We start from the raw sequence: 7,421 nt of genomic DNA on the forward strand, positions 1-7,421 counted from the left end.
CCTGTAATATACATCACCACACATTTCGGTTGTATGATTTCTGACAGATATGCTATAGTGTCTAAGTCATTTTATCTGATTCAAACAGCAACTTCTAAGTGTGCTTCAATTTTAATTGAGGACGTTAAATTTCAAGCCTTGTGAGGGCCCCTTTAGGTGGTTGTTGTCCCTTTCAACAAAGAAGAACATGGCACGTGGTGTAAGTGCGTCACATATCCATGTATACAAAACTGATTTTGGGTATATACAGAAGGAATAAATGGCATGTGTTAGTCTTCTATGAAGCATCGAGCTCACAACAATAAGGTAATAGACTATGGACGTACGGCCCCTTTCTACTTATTTTTTTCTTTCTCTTTCTACTCTTCTATTTCTTTCTTCAATACTCTTTTTCCTATCTTCTATGGTTTTCACGTGGCTTGAGGAAGAAGTCCTTTTGAGATTTTCTTTTACGTATGTAATAGAGGATTAGAGGAATTGGCCACTCTAAATCCACCGGTGTTTACAGTGCAATGATCTTAGACATACCTAGAGGAATTGACACTCATCTAACAAAAACTTTATTGGACTTAGTATTACTATTAATTCTACTATTCCATTTTGCATTATAGATTTAACAATGATCAATTCCCTTCAATTTGGTTATTAACAACAAAGAGATAGCTAGCGCCTAGGAGACCATTACAAGGCAATAATTAAACCGAAAAAAGAAAAAAAAAAGAAAAAAGAGAGACAAAAAGAGAAGCTTTTGATTCGGTGAAAAAGTGTCTTAATTTTGGACCACCCATTACCAAAAAAGGAATGCTTAATTATAAGATCAAACAGATTTTAATTGTGGACCACCAAAATTACCGACAAGTACCATACATTTGCTGATTATATATATATAGAATGCAGAAAGAAAGGAAATATTGGGAATTAAAAATTAAAGTGGGAAAACTTTCATAGTATTCAATTCAAGTATAGCACCCATATGGCTTAAACACGATTCTTTTTTTTGGGCCAAACATCTCTTTGCTAGGAATAAATCTAAGATTGATATTTGATACAGTGTTCCAACAAGTATAGCTTCTAACCTTTTATACATTGTCAAATTATCAACTTTAAAGTAAAAGTTAATCAATTTTTTATATACAATAGCAACTTTAGACTTAGAGCATGTTTGGCCTAATTTTTTTTTAATTTAAAAATTATTATAAAACTTTTTTGAAAAATAATAACTTTTAAAATTAAATTAAAATTATTTGATAAATTTACTTTTTATAAACTCTTTTTTATAGATGAGTTGTTTGACAAAACAATTTATATAAATTCTAATATTAGTTAAAATTACCATAAAAGATATTTAATAAATAATTTTTTATTAGTCACGAATTTATGTATTCAAAATAAAAAATTACCTTTATTTTTTATCTATTTAAAATAAAATTTTGAAAATATAAAAAAGATTTTTATATAACATAAAGTTTATAATTAATAATAAATTATAAAAAAGAGTTCAATAAATAATTTATAAGTAACACAAAAGTCATAAATATTTTTTATTGAATAATAATAAATAAATAAAATCAAGAGAAAAATTGAATCAAATTAAAAAAATGAGAGATGAAAGAAAGTAGTGAGTCGATTACTAAAACCCTTAACCCTAACAATGGAAGAGAACCCATAAAAGAAGAAGAAAAGTTTAAGGCCTTAGTAATAATTTAGGAAAATCACATTTAGCTATTGATGTCCTTACCAACAAAACTTACTTCTATGAACAGTATTATCTCAACAATTCTAATCAAAAAATATTATTTCAATTTTCATCTAATTTATCTCAACAATCATTGACCTATTTAATTAATTATTTCAATCATAATCATCAAATATTATATATACCATAAAAAAGTTAAAAATAAATAAACATCACATAATTGTCATATCAAGCAATAAATTGAGAAATATCAACTAATGAAGAGAGTTTTTAAAGTCTAAAAAAAGTAAAAAATAAAATAAAAAATAAAATAAAAAAAGAAAAAATAATACCTGAATACAATTTTGAATTTTGAATCTTCTTTTTCTTAATTTTTGTAAAAACTAAAAAAAATCTTAGAATGATGATTTGCAAAAAGGGAGAGAGGAGTGAGAGATCGATAGGGAGAAAGGAAAGAGTATTTTTTGAGACAAAGGATCTTTTTGAGAAAAAATAGCTCTCTTAATAAGCTGACGTGTTTTTTTTTTTTAAAAAAAGAGAAAGCTCCTAATTGGAATTTTTTTAAGCATTTCTTTTTTAAATTTTATTCTTTACTTTTTTTTAAGAGCTTTTAACAAAATTCTATTTGGCACTTTTAAGCAATAGATAAGCTAAATATAAATTAGGCCAATTGGGCACTTATTGTCTACAAAATCATCGCATCCCCCTAAACAATTATAAGTGTAGTTAATTACTTCAAAACAAGTGACTAGTTGATCGAACTTGATTGCTTGTATTCATTTACAACTATATGAACTAATAATGCATAAACATTATATAAATCCGTCATTGACAAGCAAAAGAAAAGTAATTGAGTGGCAATAGTTCATACCATCTTTTTGGCATGAACAATGAATGAAATTAAGCTACCAGTGTGCTCTAATATTTCCTCTCTCTTTTTTTGTGTTAAGTGATTTATTTCAATTTTTAGGATTGGTTTTGCCATTTATCTATACTCCAATCCTTATCAACAAAGGCATCCCAAAATTCAGTTGTGATCCATGGTCTTGGCATTGCAATTCTTGATGTTAGTGACACTAGCCTCTGCTTTTGCATTTTTCCTTCTTTTCTTCGAGCATGTCTTTTAACCAATCTTTACAAATCTTATCCCATATACATCGAACCATTGTAGCATATTCAAGTGCCCATAGAATAAGTGAAAACAAACGTTTCTGTAATTGAACAACAAGTAGTATCTCAAATTTTTTCTACATTAACTCCTTTACACGATTGGGATTTTTCCTCATGTCGACCATGGACTGTTAAAGTGATTTTTTACTGTTCTTATTATTGCGGTGGCGACCCTTAACTCGAAGAAAGAATTGGCACTTAATAAAAGAAAATCATTGCATAGTTAAATATATAACTAATTAAGTTATATATAGGGTTGACTTTTAACGAGGGCTTTAGATCTCAAATTTTCATAGGTTTCATAATTTTATAATAATAATATAATTAATTATAGTAAAAATATACAAAAATTAAATTAGTTTATTAAAATATCTAGCTATTCTCTCATGCCTAATAAATATCTATTTTCTTTCACTATGACATCCTTATTAATTCTTAACTATTTACCTCATTTCTTATTATCATGGTCTTCTAATTAGTAAGCCTTCATCCCTTAGACCTAATAATTTGCAACCCATTGTCCATGAGAAAACAAGCCTAAAGTCACCTAAATCTACCTTTCATGCTACATATCCTTATGTTTCTTTACAAGTTAACTCCCCCAATAATAGCCCACTACTTATTTGCATTCTCCCAACTCAAATTTTTGAACCAAACAGCTTAAACATTGTGGTGGATTTAGCTCCAACCCCGACCAAGTAGCCTTCCCTTATTCAAATTCAGACATTCTTCAGATCAGTCTCCAACTCACCTAAATCTACTCATCCTTCAAATCAAGACACTTCATTTCGAGATCTCATTACAAATTCTAATTCTGATGAAGATATCTGCTCTTCTTCCAAAAACATATCTCTATCCTTTGAAGATTCCTTTTATATGTTTGATAACAAAAACAAGAAGGCAAGCAAAGGTTTCAAGAAACTGAGAAAAAGGGCTTCCAAAATCTTAATAGAAAAGCCACTTAATCCGATGCATCAATTAACACCAATGAAATGGTTTCCACTTGGAATCTCGACAAACAATTGAGACTCTCTCTTTAGCCCCATTGCCCTGAACAAAGGGTGATTTTTCCAAGGTGTGGCTAAAAATCGATGGCTTTGTGTTGGTGCTTCAACTCTATGGTTTCTTTAGCTTTCTCGTAATGAGATGGTTTTCCTAAAAATCATGAGAAACTAATGAGAGTTTTTACCTTATCAAGATGTGCTCACTTCTTTGGATTCGAGCTAATGAAGGCGATGTTTCTATTGATGAATCCATTTGGTGGACTGATCCGTGTGCGCTTTCCACGAGGAGATCTTTTTCTTTCTCAAGCCCTGATATCTCATGGCAACCTCTCTTGAATTGGTTTCTTAAATTTAATGTTGACGGATCAGCTTGTGATAAACCAGAACCCTCTGGTTGTGGTAGAGTTCTAAGAAATTCTTATGGCTATGTGCTGGGTCTCTTTTATAGTCCCCTAAGCTACCATGATTCCAATTTCGCTGAACTCACGGCCATTCTCCATGCTCTTCTCTTCTTCTCTTCTTCACAATCTTTTGGTGCCAAACTTATGATTGAATCTTATTCTAAAGTTATTCTTTCGTGGGTTATTAATGTCTCTCAAAGGCCATGGACTCTTTGGTAGATCTTCAATGAAATTGATTGTCTTTCTCACTGTTTTCCTCACATTTCGTCTGCCCATGTTTTCAAAGAAGGTAATTTCTTTGCTGACTCTTTTGCCAAACTTGGAGTTGATCGAAGTTTTATGTTCTCTGCGATGTAGTAAAGATTGGGATTGTTGGACTCATGCTTTTCTGATATGCTTTTGCCTTGCTGTCTCCTTAGCGATCTTTTGAGATGATCTATTCTCTTTCTTTGTTGATTATGGTTTTAACGTCTTGGCTGCCCCTGCTTCTGTGTTTCAAGGTCTTGATCATCTTATCATTTATGCATTTATGATGCCTATTTTCCAGCATGGATGCAGTGATTTTGACTTTGGCTCTCTTGTCACCTTTCTCCTGCAGAGCATAGTTTTATTTTGTTTAATTTTCAGCCAGCTGTTGCTTTGTTAATTTTAAGACTTTTGCTTGTGAATTTGAGCAAATCTATTCATTTGATCATCCATTTAGTACTCTTATTCCATTTAATATACTCTCTTTTCTTAATTAAGCAAATAAAAATTAAATAGCATAACCCTATTCTCGATGTCAAAATTCTCCAACTCTATGATATCAATCTAGATACCATAAAAATCATGATCATAATAATTATTAAAAAGTACTTTTAATGCATACTTCACTATTCATTATCTTACGATTTTTAATGCCAAATAGTTTAAGATTATTTATTTTACAAACCAAGGTTACTAAAAAGCTATAAAACTATCAAGTATTTCAATAACCTTATATCTACTATTTCAATAGTTTTAATAAGTTACTAAATTTTGCTTCTTCTTTTTTTTTTTTTTGAAATGCAAGTTTCATAAAATATTATTCATAAAAGTTATTAACAAAAGTAGATCTATGATTACTAAATAGATGATGATGTTATTAAAATAGTCATGCATTTTGAGGTTATTGATTTTGTCAATTAATATTATTGAAAAAGTTATAGAACTATATTTCAATAACTATTATCTTATGTTAGTAACATTACGTTACTGAATATCTATAGAATTTTCTAAGTAAGTATGTACAAGGTTATTAAAGAATAGATATAAAAAATATTTTGAGGTTTTAACTGTGCAAAAAAAGGTTACTAGAAAACCTATAAAATTATTTAATTTTCACTAATTTTGTATATACTATTTCAGTTGCTCATGTTTTTAATTTTAATATAAGTTATTGGCAAGGTACGTCCATAATTATAAAATAGTAGATGAATATTAAAAACAGTAATTATGCATTCTAAAATTATTATTTTTTAAATTTAGGTCACATCTCATTGAAGAACAACTGTTTATGTTAGTATTTTGTTATACATAATTTTATTACTTAATCATAATATTCTTTAACTTCCTTGAATATTTTATAATATTTCAGCAATTTCTCTTTTATAATAAGGTAAAAAACTTGAAGCTAGAATAGAATAATTTTTTTTCTTTGATAAATAAAGACTTTATTAATTAAAAAACGTGTTTAGTTGGAAAGTCTTTCATCATATAATTTTATAAGGAATATAGTTTTAGATACAGTTAACTCCTTAAAATTAAATGAAATAAAAACAGACATGTTGTTTTTAAAACAGGAGTCTAACAAAATAAGTTAATTAATTTTTTAATAAGTTAATCGTAAATTTAACCAATAAATAAATAGGATAAATAGGGATATTTAAATCAATCACTGCATGTTAACACTTTTATATACATATAGGGAGAAGAGTTGCTGGTAAGAATAGTTCCTACACGAGTTGCTGATGTGATTAAGGCTAACTCAAGCGGGAAAGTATCAATCCTTGTGTTACTGTTTAGTATGAAAATATCAGGTCATTATCCATGGGGTCCTTCGATTTCCTTAATCATATAATAATTTTGTAATGAGATCCATCTAGAAGCCTGACATTCCATGGTACATATCTCTTTCCTAGCTTTTGTAATTGTATGTAATTAGAAGATAAACACCCCACGGAAAGTATAACACGTTTTCTATGAAAAACCCCTTCATTAATTAATCTCTTCAAATAGTCACGATGCATATAGATGGAAGCTGCTTAGAAGGGTTTCAAGAAATATCGTATTCCAACCGTAGATCTGAACTACTTGAAGGAAACGAAGGAGGAAGAACAAGAAGAAACCTCCTGCCTAACCCACATCTAATTGCCTACCCACATGGTTTAATTTGAAGGGAAGAGGGAAGCTAGGCCAGTACTTACTTTTTGTGTTTCCCTATCTTTTTCGACACTATCAAATCAAGCAATGTTTCTCCCTAGATCTTGATGGACATTGATCACAATATCCATATCTTTTTGATACCCTTGTTTTAATAATGTTTTGTTTTTTAAGAAAAAAGGGGCTTCATGTTACACATCAATACCTATATATAGGCATTCTTCAATTAAAAATTAACTTCATCCAATTAATAAATGCCCTCACATTCCAAATAGGCTTAATGCATACGGCGTACAAAGGCCAGATGTAGCATGGGTGAGTCATCAAAAACGATCCTTTTATCAAATATTCAAATCCTCCATTACCCTAAATGGCATCCTAGAACCTTCTTTATGGTAATATAATAGAAAGTCATTAGCAATAAACAATCCCTAAAGCATGCAATTAAGAAGTGCGTACGTCAACAAGTGTTCCGTAAGGATTGGGTGATAAGCCCTTTCAAGGGACATCAACAACCCACTAAGCTTTTTATCTCATTCCAGAGTATTATTTCCCTCCGGCCTTTTTCCCCAAACGCCCTTAACTTTCAAAACAATTACATGTTTTCGGCCTGAAGACAAATGTGGTTCGAGTTGTGTTACGGAATCACGACAATCGGAGTATTGGCAATGGTGACATTGGCAAGTGGCGTGTCATGGGATGCAGTAAGCAACACCTGTTGGTTCCTGATTGGTCAAAAGAGATTGAGCT

Source organism: Theobroma umbraticum, unplaced genomic scaffold, assembly GCF_002168275.2.
Source record: "Theobroma umbraticum cultivar Fairchild unplaced genomic scaffold, ASM216827v3 scaffold_12.1, whole genome shotgun sequence".
NCBI classification, from domain to species: Eukaryota; Viridiplantae; Streptophyta; class Magnoliopsida; order Malvales; family Malvaceae; genus Theobroma; species Theobroma umbraticum.